This window comes from Falco punctatus (genome assembly GCF_963210335.1).
Source record: "Falco punctatus genome assembly, chromosome: 2".
Lineage (NCBI taxonomy): Eukaryota > Metazoa > Chordata > Aves > Falconiformes > Falconidae > Falco > Falco punctatus.
In genome coordinates, this window is record NC_137581.1 from 42380152 (window position 1) to 42406452 (window position 26301).

The 26301-nt window shown below is 36.7% G+C and overlaps 1 pseudogene across 1 annotated transcript in view; it reads left to right on the forward strand.

Moving 5' to 3' along the window:
* The window catches only part of LOC308059153, a 31300-nt pseudogene extending 6941 nt beyond the window's left edge, over window positions 1-24359 (forward strand). The window contains exon 2 of the transcript in view: window positions 1748-24359. The product of the transcript in view is annotated as an uncharacterized misc_RNA (transcript). The remainder of the gene's footprint in view (window positions 1-1747) is intronic.
* The last annotated feature ends 1942 nt before the right edge of the window (window positions 24360-26301 follow it).

Here is a 26301-nt window from a genome sequence, read left to right on the forward strand (position 1 = left end):
AGATTGCAGGCAGCCTACCATCATGCTTTTTTCTTATTTCTCACTTTCTATGTAAATTTGTTAAATTTATTCAAACATTTGTAATTTTGGGTACTAATCTTAGTCTAATTTTTATCATATAGAGAACATATAGTGTTTCATCTATGAAATTTCTATAATTTAGAAATAACTCCAAATACAGTTAGCCCAAATTTGTGCTGAGGTAGCTAGGAATAAAAGCTTACCTTCAGAGTCTATGTAAGAAAATATTTCATGGCAGCCATCAACAGCACTGGCAGGAACCATTCAGCGAGCTGGACAATGTTTTGAGCGAACATAATGAATAAAGAAACATGAAAGAAATATTGAAAAATACGAAGACTGTCTCGCTAGAGAATCTTAAACCTACAAATACTTATGCTTACCCTTGCAACTTCTATATTCACTAGTGCTGTTCATTTTGTCTCATTGCTGCTACTCATTTTGCAATGATGTCATTGAGGATAGCCTCACCTGACAGCTCTGCCATGAGCTGCCAGACGGCATATTGATTCAAAGATTACACAACAATAAGTACTGTATAATTTCCTTGATTTATCATAATTTTCCTGCTGAATAACTCACTGATAAAATAGATTTTCTCTTAACATCTGGGAGCTTCTTTATTATATACGTGTACATGTACATGTATATGTATTTAGCTGTATATATTTTATATTATATATATATATATATATTGTTTAGTGCTTTCTAGCAAACATCAGGCATAAATCCAAAACATGCCTACTATGACGATATTGTCCTATGTATAGAAATTAAGCTTCTAAAAATCTACTTAGCCTGTGTGTTCACTCCAGTTTAAACAATTTAGCATTCTCCTGGCAGGGTAGAATAAGGAATAAATAATAACAAAAAGTGCTTAATTGCACCTTATCTCAGTTAGATAGTCAAGTCTGAAGATATAGGTGCAACCAGCTCTACCTCTGAAAGGGTTATAAATATTTTTTGTCACTTTATATTTATGTTTTATTGGTCTTTATTTCTCTGAAAGTGAAGGTAAACTTAAATTCAAGGCTATCCCTGGCACGGAACAAGAGTTACAATAGAAACAGCACAACATTAACAGCAAATTCAAGTGTAAGTAATGTGACAGTTCTAGAAAAATAAACACTTAATCATGCAGTAAAAAAAAAGGAAAAAAAAAAAAAGAAAAAAGAAAAAGAAAGCAAAAAGGTAAAAAAGTAAAGAAATGCAAATTACAGCTGAGGATATGTATTAACAATCTGGATCCTCCATGAATGTGTATCACCTTCCTGTATGTCCATGAGAAAAATTACTACAGTTTTAGGACTCCAAAAGAAATTATCCATTCCTTTTTCTTTATATAACTAACTCAGTTTTGTGAAATTTAATTTGGTGTATATACTTCAGCACATGTAAAAATATGCAATACCTGTCATATATTGGTATTATTTTACCATTATTTTTATTTCACAGTTAGTGCTATAGTTAATTAGTTAGTTAGTTTTATGTTATTTTGAGCAGGCTTTTATGGACACTTAACCTCTGTTCTCAGTTCCATGACTACTGAATATGAAAGGTGGAATCACCCCTCTGGACCATACAGCACAGCCCTTGAGTGGTGCAACTAAGTGACAAAATGTCTGACTCAAAGGCTAAAGGTTCTTTAAGAAAGATCAGATGCCTCTGCTGCTCCATATGTCATCTCCTCTCACAATTTAACCAAATTAAACCTGACACAATTTAGCCAAACTATAAGGAGAATTGGGCCTTTCAAGAAGACAATCAAAACTTTCAGCAAAAGAACAGAGCTTTTTGTATGGAGAACAAAGCCTGTTATCAGGAGAATCAAACTATCCAAAGACAGAACAAAGTCCGTTGGGAAGAGAATAAAATCCTTCACCAGAAGCACTTGAACTCTTCAGAGGAAACAAAGCACCCTGAGAAACAGTAAAAGGTCCTACAACAAAATAAAGCCCTCAAGAGATTAAGGCTCTCAAAGGACAAGAAACAGCATTTGCCATGGAGGAAAAAGCTCTTCAGCAAGATTTTAGCTTTATGAGAGGAAAACAAGGCTTTCAAGAAGCAGCTTAAGGTTCTTCAAGAGGACAGTAAAGCTATTAAGGAAAGGGAGAAAACACTTTGTGGAGTAAAAAATGCCCTTGGTGAGGAGAAAGTCGTCCTCCAAGAGGAGAACAGGGCCCTTCAAGATAAGCAAAAAGCCCTACAAAGTCAGGAGTAGGCTCTCCAAGAAGACAACAAAGTCCTCCATGAATGGAATAAGATACTTCGAGAACTAAAGGAATATAAGAATCAAATGCTTAGGGAAATTTAGCAGGAGGAGTAAAGAGTTTACAAAGACAGTAATGTTCATTGTTAGCCAGATGTTATCGTCTAGTCTTCATAACAGAACATCAGCAGCAACTAATGGATAAAACCAAGCATAAAGTAGCCCGTTAAGCTTAGTGCAAAAGCCTAGGAAGTTTGAAAGTGCTGAAACTTGTGTGTTGGTATCTTCAGTCCCTGTAGCCTAGTAAATTACTGCTGGTAATACATAATATATATCTGAAGATTTCTGCTTTATTGAGATATTCAATACCACAGAAAAAAAGTTTCTTTTTGTAGTATTTCAAGGTTTAGATTAACACTTTTTTTTTTTTTTTTTTTTTTTTTTTTTTTTTACTATAGAATATTGGAGGATATTAATAGAAAATGGATTCTGATGTAGTAAACACTCAAGTCATACACCAGTGAGACTATGTCAGACTTCCACTTTTTACATCTAGACTTAACCAGTAAAATAATGTTTCTAAAAATAGTTGGTATGAAATGCTTTCAGAATATGTTAACAAATCCTTTGCCTCAGAGATTTTCCTTCACAGATGCAGTTTTAACATGAGTTTTGAGAAAAAAAATTCAGTACATCTGTGCTACTAAAGAAAGATGATCAGGAAGCAAGCTTGAATGCTGTCTTCCTGGACTATCCACAGTGCTACTTTTCTCTATTTTTGCTTTGTGCAGCTCCAACACACAATTACAAAGCCAGCAGGTATATACAGTTACCCCCAAAAGCAATGGTTAGATGAGCTTGGGTTTGTCGTTAATATTGTGCATTTCTCTAATGCCAGCCTTGTGCCCTTGGACACCCACACATGCATTTGTGTCACACTCCAGTAACCGTAAAACAAAAATGTATTATCATATGATAAAAGCACCACCTTTGTGGTGCAAAAAGATATTATTTCAAAAGCTTGGAACTGGAAAACCACACCAGAATAAACCCAACACATTAAGACTATCTGTTGTGCATAGGGAACCAGGGACAAGGACTCGTGTGGATGTGACCAGTCTGCTCTAGTTGCATCTAGCCATCAGCAGACAGACACAAGCAAATATTTGGCACTTCACCAGGGTTCAGGTCTCTGGAATAGATTTCCTGTTCACCCAGGAAATCAAGTTAGCAATAAAATGTATTAAAATACAGAATAATTATTAGCATAGATACAAAAGGATTAGAAAATAAAGTTATCTAGTCATGGCTCCAAAATTTCAGAGAGAACTGATATTTCAAGCAGTGAAACAAGGACATGTGTAACTAGGACTTGATACAAACAAATTCGTATTTCTTTTCTTTTGCCAAATATTAACATCTTAATATTAATATCTCTAGCTTTAAAGGCTTTGAAAAGTTGAGCACAGTAGAGTGCTAGTGGATATCTAGCCTGAGAAAACTGATACAATTTGGAAGGCATATTGTCCTGGAGAAATGCAAAGAGTTTTTTCTTGTATAGGTGGTTTTCTGATGAAAAGTCTGATAGACCTTTTCTTCCATTTAGAGATTTTGGATTTAGATCTTCTGCATGTTGTAAGCATTCTCGGCAGACATCTGTCACACAGATCTTGTTTTATGGTTACTTGGAAAGAGCTGAGATGAATAGTGGACTACAGTTCAGTACTTGAAATTTTTTCTGTATGCAAGCTAAATCATGTGACTGCCTATGCAAATCTATAATAATTGCTGAATATGATGTGACCTAAATTTAAAAATTAATAACTGTAGAATGATTTATGTGAGATGTGACCTCTAGAGGTCACTCACTGAAAGCAAGGACAGATTTTAAGTTAACTTACATAAGAGAAAACATTAGGCAAGTTTACATTAGAATGGGGGGAAAGACAACATCTCTGTTTCATATTTGCCTGGTTCCTTTGCTTGGTTCATTCATCCAGTGTTGGGCAAGTCAGATATTATCAGATCACCAACCCACATAGGTCTGTAGTGCCTTATTTTCTACAGCTTCATGTTCCTCCACACCTTCTTGGATGATTCTGCCACATGATGGTTCACACTGCTAATTTCTGATTCCACCTACGACTTGCCTCACTGGTAAAGAATATTCAGGACTGAAAGCAAAATGTCAGGTTTCCTGTTACTGAACAAAACAGCTTGTGTTTCTACCAGTTTAGGTGTCTTTTCGACATCAGTGTTGTAGCTGTTTCTAGATCTGTCTCCTTTCCTGCAGTGTCCATAGTAGGCCGGGCACCTCAGGTATGGTGTGGTAGCTGTTGTGGGCAAAAAAGTCTCAACATGGGGAATTTTACTTAATTTACTTTATTGCTAATTAATTCAATAATTTAATTGTTTATTTGGGTATTGAGGAAAAAAAGAAAACAAACAAATACCTCTCCTCCTTGTGTTCAGATTGAGTCTTGCCCCTTCCACATATCTGCCTCCCTTGTTTTCAACTCACATTGCACTTGTCCCTTGCCAGTCCTTCCAGCCATGTAGGATGTTGGGATCAGTGAGTAATGTTTTCTTTCTGCTGGTCCTTGCTTCCTCACCATTTCTATGCATGGATCATGATTGTAATCCCTTGGTGATGTCTCTGTGCTGACATAGGTTACCTGCAGTCTGCAGTCCCTCAGAGGTACCTCCTCTGGCATAAAGTGCCTCTTTTCAATAGTGAAGCTCCAGCTTTGTCCCCAGCAATGCCTCCTTCCATGTGTACCCTCAATTTCCCTGGACATGCTTTCTCCATTTTCTCATATCTTCAGTAATTACTGCTCTTTCTTAAACAGGTATGAATCAGAGCACTGGGAGCTTCCCTGCCTTGCTGCAGTTTTGGTGCAAAATGAGGTGTTTACAGCAGTGTTAGAGCCCACCAAATCCAGTGGTGGCTGGCCCAGAGCAGCTCTGAGCCTCCTCCACAGAGGACATCGTGCAGCCACTGGCTACCCAGACAGCCTAGCAGTTACACCCAGTACAGTGTTCCTGTAGGTGCTTATTTACATCACCAGTATAAGAGTGGTTCTGTCCCTGAGCCTGGACCTTGTTTCAGATATCTCATGCACCTAGGTACAAAATGGATATGTGGGTACATTCCAATTACCTTTTTCCCATACTGAATATGCAATTAGTGTTTCTGTGCCTTTCAACTTCCAGATACTGTTTTCCACATCCCCTTTTCTCCTGCTCTGCCCACTCAGAGTTAAAGCACAACTGGTTCCTTGGAATACACTTCTAAACACGATTTGAAAAGCTCAACAACTCACGGTTTTGCCTGCACTGCTGTAGGAAATCCTAAGGGCTAATTCCCATAGTAGACAGTGGACTTTGTGACTGCAGTGGAAAGAATTTTAAAGTTTTCATGCGGGCACAAAGTTATTTTCTGGACAAGGAATCAGGGCAAAAAGTTGAGGTTGTTAAGACATGCACCCTGAGTCAGACATCAGACTCGTGCAAGTTAAGACAGCCCTGGTTCACATATAATTTAAATGATGAGCTATGCTTTGGCTCTCAGACAAGACATGTAAGGAGAAAACCCTTACACAGATGTAAGAGTTTGTTGTCATGAAGGAGAAAGTCTCTACCTTTGTTCTTTACTGCCTGTATGATGGTGACCTGATGATGGAGAACCACCACCTTTCCCATGGTAACTTGTTACATCTTATTGTGTGCCCTATAAGACACTTGCACAGAACTTGTGCCTGAACTCATGGCTCCCCATATCTGTGAAGAGAAATGAGTTCATATATTCTAATAGTCTGATATTCTGATATATTCTTACTTGTGTTGAAATATATGAAGCTGCTCTCCTAGACCAGTATATGAGTATATATAAAGTATATGAGGATGCTTTCTCTAATCTTTTTCTTCCCTTGTTGTCTTGGAATTTTATGATGTGTTTACTCAGAATTAGGGACTATGATAATAACTTGGCAAGATTATATGATGGTGATGGTAATACTCCTTTTGGAAAATGCTACACTTCTAATTACATTAGGAGCTATTTCAATGCTGGGTTTGGCTATATATAGTGAAGAAATATGGTGCTTTAATTTGTCTTTATAGCATTAATATGATTAAATATACTTACACAGAAATAAATTAATTATTCCATAAATACATTATGTTTAAAACATTACAACATTATAGTGTGCAATTAGATACTTCAAGTATGATTAACAGTGTTTCAAAGTATTTTGAATTAGCTGTTTATTTCTTGTGAAAAATTAAACAACCCAGTGGCATTAGGAGTGATGATGATAAAGCTTCAACTAAATGTATATAAGCAGCTGTACAGTGACTGTTGTCTGATGCTGAAAGTCTTGGCTGATGATCAACAGAATTAAGTCCTGTTGAAGGCTAGTCACTAGCAGTGTGCACCAGGGGTTGATACTGGAGCCAATACCATTTAATATCTTCATTAATTACCCAAAGAATGGGATGGCATTCACCCCCAATAAGTTTGCAGATGACATAAAACCAGGAGTGGCTGGTACACTCAATGGTGTGCTGCCATTCAGAAGGACAGGCTGGAGGCTTGGGCAGACGGGAATCTATTGAAGTTCAGCAAAATGAAATGCGTATTTCCCCCAGGAAATTCCTGTGGAGTAATAACCTCATGTACCAGTAAATGCCTGTTGCTGACCATCTGGAAAGCAGCTTTGTAGAAAAGGACCTGGAGGCACTGGCAGACACCAAGTTGAAGAGGAGACAGCTGTGTGTCTTTGTGCTATAGAAAGCTAAGGGTATCCTGGGCTGAATTAGGAAAAGTGTTGTGAGTAGGCTGAGGATGGTTGATCCTTCCCCTCACTGTGGGTGAAACAACAACTAGAGTGTTGCATACAGCTCTAGGCACCAAAATACAAGAGAAACATGGATTTGCTGGAGAGAGTCTAGCAAAGGGCTAGTAAGATGTTTAAGTCAGTGGAACTTCTCTCACATGAGGAGAGGCTGAAAGTGCTGGGGCTGTACAGCCTGGAGAAGAGAAAGTTCATGGGCATCTTATGCATGTGCATCAGTACCTGATTTGAGGGAGGGAGGAGGGCAGTGAGGAATTTAGAGCCAGACTGTTCTCTGTGTTATCCAGTAAAAAGATAAGAGGCAACGGACAGAAATTAAAGTACAGGAAATTCCAGTTAAACGTAATACCAAAAAAAAAAAAAAAAAAAAAAAAAACCCACAAAAAAAAACCCACCAAAAAACAAAGCGCCCCTCTTTTTTTTGTGAGGGTTGTCAAACTTTGGAACAGGTTGTCCAGTGAGACTGTGGAGTCTCTGTCCTTGGAGATATTCAAAACCTGACTGGACAATGTCTTGGGCAACCTGCTCTAGCTGATCCTTCTTTGAGCAGGGGATTGGCTGAGGCAACCTCCAGAGGTCCTTTCCAACATCAACCATTCTGTTATTCTTTGACTTACTATACCAGACATTAAGTCCATTGATGAATACTGAGTATCTTCCACTTCGAAGCTTACATCAACCTTTCTTTTCCTTTTGTAAGATTTCTTTAAATCTTCTGTAAGAAGATGAGCTAAGAGTCACAGGAACATCAAGCAAATTTTACAATGAAGAACAGACAATATATTTAGAGAAAATAATAATAACAATAACAATAATAATACAGTTAAGATCAAGGTTAGGAAAGAATCACAAACAACTTTTTTACTGAAGATCATTTCCATTGGGCACTTAGCATCTCTCTAACCAAATAGGATCTGACTAAATTACAACACTGAAAATAAAATACAATAACAAATAAAATAAAAAGAGAAATATTACTAGAAGTCTATCAATGCAGTTATAATGTATAAGGTTTCTATATTATGCTTTAAACATGGTTAAAAGCGTAAGATGGTGTAACTGAATCTGCCTTGTAATAGATACTTTTAGAACCTGGGAAATCTCCAAACCTGAAGATAAACAACATAGGTTACGTATTTCCATTGCCACAGTGACAGAAAGAGCACTTACAGGGAAAGAACTGCAGAGTAATAGTGTTGCAATTTCCCTTTTCAGGGAGGTAAGTTCAATGTCTTGCTCAGTTTCTTTCCCTCTGATCTCTCTTCAGCTTTTAATGTGCATGTAATTGACCCACGAGTATGTGAACATGAACATTTGGCATTACCTGCATAAACACTTTTAACATACAGGAGCAATTTTTTTGGCTACACATTGCATGACCTTGTGTAAAGGAGGGTGGTAGCTGCAGAGACTGCAGACACATAAAACAGAGATAGATATGCTGTGGGTATAAGACATGAAAGGATCAATTTCCAATGCTGGCATTGGAGGTAAGGTGAAGTGTAAGCTGAAAATCTAATTTATAAACATTAAAACAGATGTGTTAGTACTGTTGATTCATTTTCATAATGAAATACATCTTCAGAGAATGCTTTCAGATAAGGAACATTTCTGTAATACCAAAACCATCAGATTTTAGGATTTTATTGTGAACAAAATCATTATATGAGAGGATCAGTGGACCAAATTTCAAATATGAACAAAATGTTATATGTTCCAAAGCAGTCTTGGGAGCTCAGAAGCCATGTCACTATCCACAACACTTTCAGATATAACAGGAAAGTAAGAGGACTCCTAGGTCCCGGGAAAGAGTAAGGCTACTAGCAGAATCACAGCAAAGACACAGATTGATGAATGAACATCCCTGGGACTTTACTGAAGAAGCAAACATGCCAGAGAGGATGAAAGTACAGTGCTGAAGAGGTACTTGTAGGTCCCTTGCAAGATGTTTACAGGAAAAGTACATCACTAAGATGATGCTGGAGATGAGGCTGTAGGAAGGAAATCCTCAGTCTCAGTAGGGCTCTACTGAAAAGCTGTATCTATGCACCTTAGTGAGATAGCCACATGTATTCAGCATCAATACCCACTTGCTTCAAACGGCAGGAGAACAAATAGAATACTTTAGCATCGTACCCACTATTGAGGGACTTAGCTCTCTCTAAGGTGTTTGCCATGTAGTAGTGAATCTAATAAAAGTAAGAATCTTCCAAAAAATAAATGCTGAAGGAGTCTGGAATAAATATCAGCAGGTAAGCAGGAATATATTCTTTGAATAGAAATTATATGCAAAAACATTGCAGTGCAGAAGAGAGCCTCTATTCTTGTCAGATGCTAGGGAAAGCTGGAGTTACTATACCAGAAGGGTGTTTAGCTCTACATTTAGCTCCTAAAAAGGAATCTTTTAAGAAAGTTTGTGCAAGCTTAAGGCAAATCTATGAAAATATGGTTTTGTGTTATGTGGAAAAAATATTTCTAACCTTTGAAAATAGTACATTTTTGGTTGCTCCAGGGAATGTTTTCAGCTAAGCAGGTATCTTATTCAAACCTCCTCATGGCATTGATTTGGAATATTAAATATAATATAAATTAAAATATAAAATCAACAGGAGGTCCAGCAGGCAGAGCTAGCTGTTAAAGTAAGTTTTTGATGCTTATTAAAGTGGTCAAAGTATTAAAAGTCAATCAAATGAAGACTATTGATGTATAAATCTAATATACAAAGTCTTTGTACTAAGGAATGCACATATTTTGGTTAACATAGTAGTACAGCTTCAAAAGTGCTCTGAGCCAGGCACATAATTTTCTGTTTCTCCCCTACAGTTACGGACATTGGATATGCTTCAACTCAATGTAGCCAGAGCTTGTAGATGTAGGCATGAATTAAAGGCATGGTTTTATAACTTGGAGAGAATTTCAGGAAGATGGAAAATAGACTGGTATAACTTCCACTGGATTTCCACTTGCTGGTTACTTCACCTGAAGCATAATATTAAACAACACCTCTGAGTGAGGAAAGTTAAAGTAAAAACAAAAATGGGAAAAAATAGAAGGAGAGGGGAAAAAAAAGTTTATTCCCAAGTAGTTCATATTGCTGGGGAAAAAAAAGAGTACTTTAGTCTAAGGCTGCCTATAGGGTGAAACACTTTTCCTTAGATCTCATATGTGAGAGCAGAAAATTTAAAAAGTAGAGTTCTCTTGCAGAATGCGAGGTAGATTGATAAGAAAGATATCTGATAGACCCAGAACATCAGTCTCTCTACATATATAATGAACTGTTTGAGGATGGAATGAGAAAGAAAAGGATAACAAATAACATGCATGATTAGATTCCTCAGAGTGGTGGATTGGAGCAAAAATTATGGTAATCACAGAGGGTATCAATGTTTACACAGATTCTAAAATGGAGTAAAATGCTCCAGAGTGAAATATGACTAACAGATCAGTCTGGAGTAAATTTTAGGTGACAGATCATTCTAGATTACCATGTTCAGAGATTTCCTCTAGATCATGTCTCTGTACTGCTTGCTTGAAAGTAATTTTCACTTCAAAGTAACTTCACTTCCAGTAAACTGCAGTTTAATCCAGTATTCGGTGCATATTGATTTTCCCTGAATATTTGATCCACAGAGTATATGGTCTGTAATCTTTTTTGTCCTCACTACTGAGATAAGAAAATTCATGCTTTTATCTCTAAAGGCATCCAGTTCATTCCCCAGCATGCTGATCAAGAGAATAATCAGGAGCCATCAGACAAACACTGAATTATTGCATCTGTATACAGGTTAATGACGTGTATCCTAGAGTTTTTAGTAAACTGGTTCAATGAGATTAAACTGAGAATAACATGATAAAGCTGAGTAGTGGGAAACAAAACCAAAAAATCCAGGAAACATTCCAAACTAGAATATATCTAGAGAATTTTTCTCCTAATGAAAACTGTGGAAATATCAAAGTTTGAGTCTAATAAAACCTTTCAGTCACTCATATATTTATATATACTACACTAAATAATTGTCAATTTACAACTACAGGAATGAGCCATCCATCAGGAAGAGGTGTTTCTAGGGTTTAGTTCACTTTTCAACTCATTATTAAGTTAAACGAAACAAAAAGCTAATATCCAACCATTAGGGAAAAGTTATTAAGAGTCATGAGTGCTCAGTAGTTTACAAAACATAAATGTATTTAGAAATTATGGGCTTCTCTCACCTGGTTTACAACTCAATCTGCATCCAAGCTTTTGCAGGGTTCATTCAGGCTAAGAAATTAGTTCTGTTCCCATAGTGCCTGGGATCTTCTTGTAGTATGTTGTTTAGGGTTTCAAGATGCATTTAACTTCAGTTTATTTTATTATTGTGTGTAAAAGTCTTCATAGAGATCATAAAATCTATACAGTATTTGCTGTTTACAAGATGACTAGGAGGAATAAACAACCAAAAAAAAAAAAAAAAAAAAAAGAAAAAAGAAAAAAAAAAAAAGGGGAATTAGATAAAGTGCAATGAAAATATCAAAGACAGAGATTATCCAGAATACCTGAAGTACTCTGTTCGGTTCTGGGGTTCCCACTACAACACAGAACTGGCCATACTGGATAGAGTCCAGCGAAGGGCCATGAAGATGATGAAGGAACTGGAGCATCTCTCCTCAAAAATGCTGAGACTGCCTATCCCAGAGAAGAGGTTCACCTTAGGAGGGTCTTACCAGTGTATATAAATGCTGGAAAGGAGGGTGTAATTAAGACAAGGCCAGGCTCTTCCCAGTAGTCTCCCGTGAGAGGACAAGAAGCAACGGGCACAAACTGAAACACAGGAGGTTCCTTCTTATCATCAGGATACATTATATTACCATGAGGGTGACTGAGTACTGGAACAAGTTGCCCAGCAATGCTGTGGAGTCTCCATCCTTGGACATATTTAAAAGCCACCTGGGCACAGTCCTGAGCTCTGAGTGATCCTGCTTGAGCAGGGTAGTTGAACCAGATGACCTCCGGAGGTCTCTTCCAACCTCAACCATTCCCTGATTCTTTAATTTCATGTCTATCATCAGGACAGCTGTATTTCAGAAGTTCAAAAAATAAAATCTAAGGGAAAAACTAAAGTAAATAAAGTGAATGGTAAAAAGATTCTCCACAAACATATATGGAAAGAGGATGAAAAGAGGAATGGATCGGAGTTTGTGGAGGGAAAGATACTTCTCAGGAATGATGCAGGTGTTGCTAACATACTAAAGACATGTTTTACTTCTGTTTTCAATAAGGGTGATGATGCACGTAGCACCAATGGAAAAGTAATCTAAAGACAATGAGAGAAGGGTATTAGAATATCATACATGAGCTGTGAGTAAACTGTCAGCTGCTTGTAATGATTATATTGGATGTCTGAAAAATCTATATCCAGACAACTAAAAGGACTATCATATTAAACGACACATTAAAGGACCACAGCAATACAGTAGTAGAATAGAAAAAATTTACTCAGAAAAAAGAAATGTTAATCAGAATGAGATGAGTACAGGTCTGCTACTTTATTCTAAGGATCATGATTTTTTTTAACAGTTTGTATCAGATATCAGTATTATCAGAGACAGAAGGAAACAGACAATGATAAAATACACAAATGGTTTTTTAAAAGACAGATCACACTAGTGTTATTAAATATCTTTCCTAATAAGCTAATTTCTGAGAAAAGGTTAATATAAAAGACTTGATAACTAAACAGTATGATACCACTAAAAAAAACATTATTCAAGTTGGACATCTTCCATGGGTTAATAGAGGAATTATAAAATGGATAGACTTTTTGGTCAGTATTAAATACAGATTATTGAAATGGATGGGAGATTGCAGAATTCCTTAGCTTCAGTCTTGCAATAAATATTTAGTATTTTCATAATTGGCTATGTTTCCAGGCATAGGTCATAAAATCTATGTAAAACACAAGGTTGAAGAGTTTTATCAATACTGTGTAGAGCAGATCATGACTCTGGAAGAAAAAAATTATGCTGAAAAATGATGTAACAGAAGTTGTGATGTAATCTGAAAGCACATAGGATCTCTGTAAACCAGGGGTTTATTTTCTAGAGGCCACAACAGAAGAAGAGAAACTGTGATGCCAATAAGTTGCTCATGTACTGCAGTTCTTGCAGTGAAATTCTGGAACTTCATGTAGAAAACAAACAAACAAAAAACCAAAATTGAAAAAGTATGGAAGTCTTAGTAAAATCTTTGCAGAAGGCATTATTAGTCTATGTGTAGTTCCACCCAGTTCTGGCAAGCTATGGTCAGGAATGACAAGTTTAAAGAGGTGTAGACGAATAGGGAATCTTTTAAAACATGAGAGCAAAACCTATGGCTAGCTTAATCTACAAAATAAGTGTTGAAAAACATGATTCACCATAGGGGAAGGAGATCTATGTAGGTACAGAATCTGTTGACATACATTACTCATAAACAAACCACTACCGATTATTACAAAAACACTTCTCACTACAAAACGACTAAAATTACTCAGTTACCCTTCAGCCATGATAGTTAGAAGCAGAGAACTCATTGCTTCTAACTCACATTTCCTTAGATATAATTCCTGTAAATGCTCTTATTTGTTATTTATGTTGCACTTAATATCTAATACTTTGCAGATTCTTCTGGTTATCAAACAGGATTAAGAGGTTTTATACTCCTTACCTTTCACTGCATAACCTGACTTCTCTTTTACTGCACTTACATAACCAGCTGCTACCTTGCCAAGCGTGAAGGACCAGGACTTGATTTGACATCATCAATTATAGTTCTAGGACCATATATTCATGTGGCATGTTTACCAGGGATGTAGTCTGTGTCAGTTATATCACTCCAGAAAAAAACTGATACACCCAAAAAAGCTAAAAAAAGCTAAGCTCTGGAGGATCTTGCATCTACATTGCTGGCAGTATGGCCTACCCATGCCCCAGAAGTGATTGAGCATGATTCCACCAGGAGGGGAATCACTTGAGTGCACCATTGCTGTGATCATAACATGTGCAAAGCCTGAAAACAATCTAACACAGATGCACCTATTGAGGATGGAAATACCAGAGACTGGTCATACCCAGGAATTAATGAAGACAAAATGCACTGATGTTATTTAGCGTTACTACAAATACATTTGCACATATTTTGTGGGTAGGCAGGAGCTTGCCTGACTGATACTCAGTATTCTGAAAAGCTGCTAGAGCTGAAACCAGGCACAAAATAAGTGACTGGAAGAATAAAGTAGACATCCTGTAACTGATCATTTTCAGCATAAATTTTAGCATTTACCATGGTTTAGCCTAACAAAAGATTTTTAAGACTCAGTATGGAATCTATAGAAGGCTTAGGCTCCTGCCAACAGATTTTAAGCAAATGTGCAATTGCATTTCTGAAGAAAGATGGTTGTTTCTTTAACTGAATCTCAAATTAAAATAACATATTTATTTATATTAGTTGTGTATAGGAAAGTATCATAAATATTTCTGGAAAGAGAAAGGAAATCTACAATACAGCTTCAGGGGATAAGAACAGTCTATATATGGCCAGAATATCTAAGAAGGAAACTACAATTAATGAACAGTAAAAGTATTCTGTGGCAAATAGTTATGGGATTGTGATAACAAGTACATTGGGTATCTAGCAACCTTTGGTTTTAGTGGCAACAGCAGGTTCTCAGTATCTTTGAAACAGGGGAAGTTTTTAAGATATCTGGATATGAATTTAGATGGACAATACCTTCTGCATCCAAACAAAACTGAACGTTTGTTGTCAATAAATCATGCAGTCTGGGTTTTGTGTTTGATAATGTATTCAGCAATGTACATGTGCTTTGGGGGTTATATAAAGTATGTTCTAGAAACACTTCTAATTAAATAGCTATTTTGTTGATGTCTGTAGTTACTGAATGTCATAAGCCATGCAGTATTTTCTGGTGCTGTGATTCTGTCTGCTATTCAGGATTAGTTATGGAGTAAAGGGTTTTATTTCTAGACTTAGAATTTAGTGATCTGTATTTAGAGTGAAATCTCTGCTAGGGAAAGTGATGTTTTATTTAAAAGAAAGAAAAATACAAGTAAAGTCTTTTCACTCAAATAATAAAGACCTCAGAAGTCAATGTCTTGAACACAAGTGTAACTTTAAATACATTCATAATTATTGTGAAATTACATCATTAAGGAAAAGCATCTGTTCAAGTATTTGGCTGAATGGTGGCCACCTTTGTCATAAAAGGAATGTTGACAATATCTGATCTGCAGATTAAAGGTAAAAAAAGTCTTTTCTATATTACAACAAATGACAACAACTCTCCATCATTCCTGTTCAAAAGGGCAAAACTACAAATTAATTCCTGTCTAGACAGAAGAAATAATGGTTTTTATCTAAATTGTCTTGGGCCACTGCTGGGACTTTCAATGAAAAGCTCTACTACTAATGAATAAAAAGACAATTTTTTTACAATTAATGAGTCATAGATATTTTAAGCACTGCAATTCAAGGACAGAAAGATAATAGATTTAGAGAAAGAATGGAAGGAAATAATGAGATCAGAAGGTTGAGCTATTTTGGTACCTGAGAAAGGTTGTTATTCTAATTCAATATTTATCATGCAGTAGCAACTTTAAATTGAGGAATCTAAAGAAAAAATGCTTGGATCTTGTATACCATCTGGAAAGTTCAGCTAAGAGAATCATGCATAAGGAAAGTAGTAACTGAAAATATGTCTCTTAAAACACATTTTTTATTAAAAAAAAAAAAAAAAAAAAAAAGAAAAAAGAAAAAAGCAGATGGTAGAATTTGAAAGGGAAGATTAGAAATTAACGTATTAATGTCCAGATCCTGCAGTGACTGAAATAAACAAAGCTTTTCCATTGATTTTAATGAAAGTAGAATAAAGTATCATCAAAAGTGGTGAGAAAAGGTTGTAAATATAAAAGACCATATTCTCCAATTGATGCAGTTTTCTGCTTTATAAACACAAATTGGACTTCAAGGGGCTAAACATAACCGCTTGTCAAGTACTCCAGTCAGGGAAACAACTCTCTGGGAAAAAGTTAGCAAAAGTAGCTTCATTCCTTTGGATTTAAATGAGTTTTATGAGGATAAGATGTGACAGAGACAGATCTTTATTCGTATTGATTCAGTCACTGACATAAACTAGGGCAACATTGTCCTTTGATCTTCAGCAAATCTAGGTAGCTCAGATCAAGAAGGAAGATCTAGCTCCCCTGCGATTCCGTTCTCTCTACAAAGTTCAGTTTGTTTTTGAACAAGGCAGGGTATCTGTCACCAGGATAATTACTGTTAAATTGCAGAATTCCACTGGGTTACACGATTACACACGTCATGCTCTATTCTACATTTAGAAAGCATCCTGTGCTAGGACATTACGGAGAAGTATGTCCTTCTAAGGTCTCAAAGGTGTAAGCTTCTGTTTAAGCACCTAAAAAGGTATCCTTTAACCCACAGAGGGCATAAGGAAGAGTTTATCTAATGTTAACTCCTTTCTATAAAGCAAACACATTATTGGGGCTGGAGCTGCATTTTCAGATTGAATTGATATATTTTCTCTCTAAGGGTCATTGCACTGTGTAAGTGAAGAGTGAGGGTTGAAATGTTAGAGAAAATATGATTGCATAACAAAACTCGTTATTTCAAAAGGAACGTAGCTACATACATGTTATTTACTATTTCTTGGCTTTAATTAAAAACAAATAAAAAGGTGAATATAAACGGATTTGGGAATACCGTGGTAATTTACATCACTGTTTAATTTCCTGAAATACAATAATTAAAGTAAACACTAATTACTAAAACTATTTTTCGTTGTTAAAGTGTAAAATGTACTAATTTCTCAAGAAGCCTTATGTTTTTACAAGAGCTCTCTCTTGTGGCTATAACTGTTTCTGCATTGTAACTAGTTCAAATATTTTGAGGATCTTTTTGAAAGAACTTTATACTGCAATTTAAGGTAATAGGAAAAACAATAACCTCTCTGTCCAGTAATGCAGCAGATAATGATAACCTATATATAAATCTGAATAAATCATCTAAAAAATCTGTTTATTTTTCAAGGCATAAAGACTGTTGAACATAGGAAAATATAGTTTCCTATATTTTAATCTAACAGGAAGTCTAAAAATAATATCCAAAGTAGAAAAGATGGCAAGAACCAAATATAATCACACCATGGTGCAAAACCAAGGATAGGATAATCAAAATAAATGTGACATATGACCAGGAGGGCTGGTTTCTAGTCACACAGTGCTGGCGAACTCTTTTAAAGTGGTGAAGAAAAATTATGAAGATGAGTTGCTGCTTCTTCTGGGCAACCATATACGTCTGTTTAACCACTGCAATCCTCTGTAACAAGAATATTCTTGTAGCGGGTGAGAGATGCTCAGAAAGGGCTTTGAGCCAATTTGTCCAGTTGCTTCTCTTATGTTGCTTTTGGTAGTGGTCATCACATAGCAGGTACTCATTAAAGTGAACTGTGCTGAGGACCTGGTCCACACTGTCTTCTGACTGCATTCACGTCTGACCCAAACCTTCTACCTGCACTGGGGTGACAACTGTCTCAGTCCCATAGAAGAGATCTTCTGGGAATCCCTTACTGGCCTGGGTGTCTGGACTATCTCCTTTTTCCTGTTGGAATGTAGGGATTTTCAATTTTCTGCTCATCAGGAGAGGGGACAAAGAAGAACACAGTTGGGAAATGGTGCCATAAAGGAACTGTGATTGCTGTCAAGTTTCAGACACCTCATCTTTAATTAAGAACTTGGACGTACGAATAATGGGAACTAAGGCACTTTAATAGGGAGAAAATAGTGGTCTGGATCCTAGTACTAATGGAACTTATGCTCACCAGTGTTTGGCAAGTAGGTTAATTACTCTTTGCTAACCTGCTCTCATCAATAGTGACGAAATACCTTCCAGCAGGCTACAGGTTCTTTGTTTGACAGGGCTTTTCTGCTTCATAGAGCCGTGTACTGATATGTAGTTGCACAAATAATAAATGACAAATCCAGCTCTTAGACTTCCCTAGCTCACTGATATGTTACAAGGTTTCACTGACTCATTTATTAACATTTTAGCAATACTTTGAGATCCTCAGATGGAAGATGCTATATCAAAACAGGTTATTGTCTCATGTAAGGAATCTGAAGAAATTAAGTTAAAAATACCTGCAAATACTTTAATGATTTTAATGTGCTCGTAAGTTTCTATATAGCTAATACAGATTTTCCTAAAAAGGGCAACAATTGACAATAGAAACTAAAAAGTTGTTCTTCCAAATTAGTCAGGTTGTTGGTTTTTTTTTCAAAGTACACCAATCTGTAGTTCCAATGTCACTAGAAGAACTGGTAAATGAAAATCTCCAATCTCAGAAGATAAAGCTATGTCAATAGTAATAAATGAAACAGAACTCAGAAACTTTCCTGGGCACAGTGTTAAATGGAATGACCCATATCTGTTAGTAAATGCTTTTAGCCACAGAAAGTGGCTGCATGGAAACTGCTGGCTGACATTTAGACACAGTAGCTGGGATATTCAACTTCCTAAAACATACCTATTAATTAGTTCACTTGCTAGTTGGCCTAGGTCAAAAATGTTCCAGAGAAGGATCTAAAAGCTTAAAAATGACAGTTACATTTCATTCCTTGGAGATCGCCTGCCTGGCTTTGTTTAAGTTACTAACATAGATCCAGTCTATAAAATGATTGTGCATGGAATAGATGTGAAAGCTGAGGTCTGCAAAGAGTTAAAGGAATTTATGGTGTGATTTAATTATTTTTTCTAACCATTAAAGCATTACCAAACTAGTTTGAAAATACATGTCATTACATTCTTGGCTTAAAATAAATGTTTTATCAAATCTGGAGAGAAAAACATAAACGGAGTTAAGCCCAACTACTGTTGAGTTTCCCAATATAGATACAACTATATGCAAAGTAAATACAATGAATGTCACAATTCTCACAATATATTGTGATCTGACAACAAATAATAGCAAATTGCCAATAGTTTTATTTAAATAAGTAGTCTGAAAGACTTCAGAGGCTATATGTCTATGGTTTTAAAACATTAAAAAAGTAAGACTCACAAGCCTCAGTCCCAAGGTTATACAAACTCAGCCTGAAGCCCATGGCCGATGCTGCCCGTGGCATGACTGTATTTACTGCACTACATGGCAATGCTCCCAGACTCCACCCTCTGGTCCTGATCTACTATTCTTCTACTGTACCTATATGTGGAACATACTTGGTGTGGGGAAATAGTTTGTGTGATGTCCCTGTCTCTGCAGGTTGGCAAAAAGTTCCTCCAAGCCCTCTGCTGGAACTGACAGCCTTTTACTAACCTTCTTCATTTCCACAGGTGCTTCTGATTCAGTTTAGAACTGGACCATATACCAAGGAATAAGAACTAGAACTGGGCATTTCCTGTGGTAAAGCCTTTACATACATCCTTAGTAAGAAGCAGAGAAAAGGAGTACCAGGCCTCGGCAAGGGAGGTGGTATGATTGCCATTTTCAGTACAGTCATACTGTGAAAGCACAATAATAAATTGTTGGTGGTGTTTATGAAATTGCACTGGAGTTTCATTTTAGAATATGTTGCACACCTTTTAAAAATGGTTCCCACTTGAACTGATTTGTCTGATTGGTGATAAGGGTGGTACTCAATGCCTTCTTTGCCTCCATCATTACTGGTAAGGTTTGACCTCAGGAACTGCAGGCAGCTGAGACCAATAGGCAAGTCTGGAGGCAAGAAAGACTTACCTTTGCTCAAGAAGGATCAAGCTGGTAAATCTTTAAACAAACTGGACATATGTATTTAAACAAACAAGTCCGTGCAGCCTGCTGACATAGGTCCATAGTGCTGAAGGTGCGGTAATGTGAAATGCATGCTGAGATTTTAAGTCATGTCAATGGTAATGAGTGGTAGTCCTGCCTATTTTTCATGTTTTAGGCAAATGTTCTGCCTAAATGTTCATAAATGTGCCGCCCATTCAAAGATGCTGTATCCTGCTTCTTGCTTTGATCAGTGAATGAGGCAGTACGGTGGGAGTATTTTCATCTGACTGCTGAGATCTGTACTGCGGATGTGAGTGTTAGACACCCTGTGCCTCCTCTTTTGTTTCTGGGGTGAAAAACCATCATTTTCAGAGTGTGATTCATTTGTCCAAACACAAATGTTTATTTTAGGATAAGATGACTCATGTTCAGTGGTATTATTACTCTTCCATGATGGTGAGGAAAGTTGGTAGTCACCAGATCAGATCAATTCAGATATCCTGAATGTTGAAATTTCATCCATATTTTTGTTTCCCTGGCCAGGAATGCCTATTTCAAGAAGTGCTGAATCTGTCTACATAACACACTGGAAGCATGTGGACCATCTTGCATGGTCTTCCAAGTCCTCTGAGAAGGTAGGAAGTTCTTGTAGAAGCCCAGTTAATGGGCAGCCTTGAAGAGCAGCTAAACAGCATCTTCAGCTTCCTTGGTGCACACAGATACTGAAACAGAGTGACTACCTGCAGTAATAATTTCAGGAATTATATATTCATAGTATAAAGTAAATCAACGCCAATTCAAAGCTATTTTATACTATCAGCCACTCCGTATTTTTCTTGTTATTTTCCAAACTAAATCTAAACGGAAACATCACTTTCATAATTTTTTAATACTGATCAAAAGGTCTTTGATTATTGAATTTATGTCCCAACACATCCCCAGCTTTGCAGTTGATTGTAATATTATTAAAATTCTCAGCATACAACTAGGAACATAAATGTTTCTTTCTCAACATACTTGCATGTAGTATTTAGTTCCTCAACAACATTAGATAAATTTTTGTGTGTGTTCAAATCTGACCTCGTGCTTCTATAGTAGGTTTTCAGCATTGTCTAAATGGAACTGTAATTAGCTTCTTCCAATGTGTTCCAAGTACATTACAAATTAGTTTAAATTATTTATTTACACTCCTTTCTTTTTTTAATGTAAAAATAAATTCATTTTATCAAAAATAAAAAAATAAAACCTATGAAACATAGCTGCCATCAGTTAATAACCCCAGCTTTTTTTCATCCATCTGCAACTTTTCTTTGTGCAATTCTACATATTAAATATATTAAAATGTTTCTGAGTAATATGGTAAATCTTTGTAAAAAAAGCAGTTGCCTATAGATAAATCTATTAAAAAAAAACCAAAAAACAACATATAGAGTATTTCTAGCAATGGGGGTTCCACCATGTCTCCTGGCAACTTATTCCAGCATTAATTGTTTTCATGGTGAAGAATTTTTTTCTTATGTTCAGACCTTGTTTTCCTCAACTACTTTTGTCCATTGCTTCTTGTCCTGTCACTCTTCATCCTTTTGAAAAGCACAATTTCTCTATAACTACCTTTTAAATATTGGAAGATTGTGATTAGATCCCCCTGGCACTTCTTCTTTAACCTTTTCTAAGCCAAAGAAATCCAAATCTTTCAACTTTTCTTCAAATGTCATTTTTTTCAGACCTCTAATTGCCACGGTGACCCACCTGGTGGGCCATCTCAATTTTTTTCATGTGTACCTTGATCTGTATAAAACCAAAACTAGACACAGTATTCTAGGCATGGCCTAACAAGGGCTGAAGTAGATCACTTGATTTGTTGGATATATGTATGGCTACTATCATCTTATGTGGTATTTCCAGGGTCCATGCACAGCAAAGGAGGTGTGAGGCTTGTACTACTATACACAATATTTCCAGGCAAATGTACATAAAGGCATGTGGGGCTAGAATTGCTTTGTATGGTATTTCTGTCCTCAGTTCACACCAAGGAAAGAGCTGGCACAGAGGAGGAGTGGTATTTGGTTAACAAGACCAGATAGTGCTTCTGCTGCTCAATGGTGAAAAAGGCAGTCCGGTGAGGGAATTCAGAATTCCCTGAGCCCATTGGCTGGTCCAAGTTTCTTGTCTGGAGAAGAAGTTATGCCCCACTTCCTGCCTGCTTGCCTGGTAGCCATGGTCTGTGCATGTCTGGAGATTATGTTTAGCCCAGTATTGGTGAATTACTGTTGGTTTGACCTGAATAACTGTACTGCTGATATGTATTTGTTACATTACTAGTATTTAGGAATAGATTGTTTATCCCTGAAGCTGTTGGTCTGTGTCTGTTGACATATCTCGAGCCTATAACTCATTGGGGCAGCCTTAAGTCCTTATAGACTATATGCTTACTGATGCTGCTGAGGACACCCAAGGGTGCGCTGTTGCTGTCCACCTTGCATGTTCTCCTTGCTGTCCACCAGGATCCCGAGGTCTTTTTTTGGAAGAACTACACTCTAGGCTATGCTGCTGGGATTGTTCTGTTCTAGGTGCAGAACATTACATTTATATTTTTCAGACCCCATGCCATTCTTGTTGATTCAATTTTCCAGTCTGTTGAGGTCTCTCTGTGTGGTGGCCCTTCTGCTGATCTATCTTTTTTATTTTTTAGTTGTTATACAGAGACTTGGTGAGGACTCATTCAGTCTTGTTTCCCAGATAATTTCAAAAGCATAGAGGCTCACTATTAACGCCTAAAGGAACTCTGCTTGTGACCAGCTGTCAGTTCAACATTGAATCACTAACCACCCCAATTTAAGCTTGGGTTGAGCTTGGTAGTTCATCCAGCTCTCCACTCACATCATGGTACGTCTTTTTAGTCTTATTTTACTAAATTGTTCAACAAGGGACGTGTGGGACACTCTGTCAAATAAACAATTATTCACTCAGATTTTTTTTTTTTTAATCTGCTTTGTCATTCCTTGTTCAGGTGGGTACTTGGGAACCGACTTTACCCATGAAAACTGAGGCATAGAGGACACTGAATACCTCAGCCTTTTTTGTGTGATTTGCAACTATTTTGCCTGTTCAGCAGAAGACCTACACCTTCCAAGTACTTCCATTTAATTTCTAAGCATGAAAAAATAATAATTTTTTAAAAAGTAGTAATAAATGAAACATACAAATTGTTGGCATTTCTGGTGTAGGTATTCATGTGTGGGTTTGTTCTCTCCAGGTGCAAAATGAAGTTTACCTGTATTCTGTCTTCAAAGTACCAGCTTTTTTTAATTCCATACTTTAAAAACCACAAATTTAATTCTGTTTTCAGTGGTAGTCATGTAATGTGGTCATAAAACAGAAAATGAAGACATGGCAAATCAAAGATTTGTATTGATATATCAGCATATTTTCTCTGCTGCAATTATACGCATTGTTTCACTGAAATCTTCTGCTTTAAAAGCCATGTAACTATGTTAGCCTCAATTTTATCAAACAAAATAGAACAACAATTAAAAAAACTCAAAACAACAGAAAAACCTTAAATTATCCTGAATATTGAACAGAATTTAAAATTAACATTCCTGATTTAAGGCAGTCAAAAGACATAACACCTTTGGTAGGCAAAGATATCTTTTCCTTTTAATTCTTCTGACTTTAAACTGGGAATGTCAACTGTTTAAACTAACAGCATAGTTGCAACATAAGTCATCAAACTGTAAAAGCAGCCTATTATGGAAATAAGCTATAGAATGTGGCAAAAAGGAAAGGTTTCTAAGTCTGTTGAACTTCTGTGAATGAAAACTCAGGAAACTTTTTTTATTATTTAAGTCACCTCATGGCCTAAGCAGGAGATGTTTTCAGGGCTAAATAATGGATTAGTCCTATTCATTTCTTAATCTTCATAAGACCAAACTATATTTTAAAACCTGTTTATTATTGCTACAAAGGAGAAAAAAAAAATCATAGCATGTTAAGCTACTAAAAGTAATTAGGTATTTCTTCCATGCTACATAGCATGAAAAAACTTTCATGAACTCTTACTAATAATCTTGAAAGATAAAACATCATCGGAAGTCAAAGCCAGTCCAGATATACATACTGTAATAAAAATGATCATTTTCTAATTTCATAGCTCATCTTCCTCTCACATTGTCTTATGTAGGTAATTTTAGGTATTTTCCTACCAAATACTCATTATTTTTTTTTCTTAGCCATCATGTTCTTGATAACACGTAACTTTTGAAGCACCCAGCCATCTTATACAGCCTATCTGTTCACAGAACAGTCTGTGGTAATATATAGCATCTGTTGTCCTCTAATCTAGAAATAGTAATAGTCTTTAAAATATATAGGAAGCAACTAAAATTTCTATGCTTCATCAGTGATGGATGTGGCACTAATTTTACCAGTGAACAACAGAGCATAAGAGCAATAAAATTGGGGGGGGGGGGGGGGGGGAAAGCCAGAGCTTAGGAGGAATGGGGGTAGAAAAGAGAAGCTCAGCAGTGAGAAATGGAAGATCAGAAAGAAAATTTATTTTAAAGTAAGAAAAAACACAAAAACAGACAAACAAACAGCAACACATTCAAGAGTATGCAAAATGAAATTATAGCTGCAAGAATTCGCTTTGGGGGTTATCATTTTAAACTGCTGCAAGTAGGCAGATTTATAGAACAGATTAGACTAGACTGTTTCAGTTGGAAGGGACCTAGAGTGATCGTCTAGTTCAGCTGCCTGACCCATTCAAGGCTGACCAAAAGTTAAAGCATGTTATTTAGAACATTGCCCAAATGCCTTTTAAACACTGTCAGGCTTGGGGCATTGGCCACATCTCTAAGAAACCTGTTCTGGTGTTTGACCACCCTCTTATTAAATAAATGCTTCTTAATGTCAGTCTAAACTTCTCCTGGCACAGCTTTGAACCATTACCATGTGTCCTATCACTGGATATGAGAAAGAAGAGATCAGCACATCCCTCGCTTCTTCCTCAGGAAGCTGTACAGAGCAATGTGGTTGTTCCTCAGCCTCCTTTTCTCCAAACTAGCTAAGCCCAAAGTCCTTAGCCGCTCATCAGGATATTCCTTTCAGTTCTCTCACCAGCTTTGTTGTCCTCTTGTGGACCCATTCAAGTACCTTCATATCCTTCTTCAATTGTGAGGACCAGAACTGCAGACAGCACTCAAGGTGAGGCCACACCAACGCTGAATACAGCAGGGTAATCACCACTTTTGACCAGCTGGTTGTGCTGCATTTGACACACCCCAGGACGTACTTTTCCCCCTTGGCTGCCAGGGCACACTGCAGACTCACACTGAGCCTGCTGTCCACCAGCAACGTCATTTATTCTTGAACAGCATCTGGCTGGGATCAGGTACTTCTTAAACAGTGTCATGGACTAGCAGCCAGCAAATGCTGTAACATGGATTTCTTTGAACTAGAGATGGGTTAAGCTATGTCATATACTACCAGATGGACATATGGGAAAATGTTTGTATCTGTCCGAATGGTCCAGCTTGGTGTTGTACATATTTCAAAAGGTGCATTTGTTTTCAAAGAAAAGCAGAAGATAATTCGACTTCCTTTGCAAATACGTTGTTCCCAAATGGCATGACAGAAACAGAAATCTTTTCAACTAAATCTTTACTCAGGTGTTATTTCCTCCCATAGGTATTGCTGGAAAGAGGACTCGGAACTTAACGCTGTGAAAACCACTGCAAATACTTTGAATGAACGAGACACTAGCATGTAGTAGCACTGAGTGTTTGGTTAATCGCCCACCAGATGGCAGTACATAATTGCAGAATCGTCTATGTTGTGACACAGAGGTGCCTTAGCACAAATATGATCCTTCTGATACATAACACAGAAATGTAGAGTTGCATGTCAGTGATGGTGCTGCCAAAAAGTGCAAAACAGTGTAAAGAAAATCTTTATACATTTTAAATGACAGGCAAAAAATCAGAATTTTTATTCTGTATGGCTCTATATCTAGCACTTACTTGGCTACTAGCTGGTTACAACTGCTCTGAGGTTTTTATTTGTGAAAACAGAAAATACAGGGCAGAGAAGTGCACTGTAAACACTGGACATTCAGATTCTTAAATATTATAGATGAGGAAAAAATGAGAGATCTAGACTTCTTCAGTGTTAATAGTAGAAGGCTAAGGAATAATTTTATTGCTGCCTTCAAATATCTAATAAGTTGTTACAATGTAGAAGGATCCAGGCAATTCTCAGACAGGCACAGCTATAGGATGTAGGACAATGGACACAAGTTGCAATCAGTAAAATTCTGTTTTGACATCAGGAAAAAGAAAACCCTACAGGCCACAAATTAAAGTAATGAGACACTGGAATGTCATACAAAAGCTTGTGGAATTTGTCTTCAGGG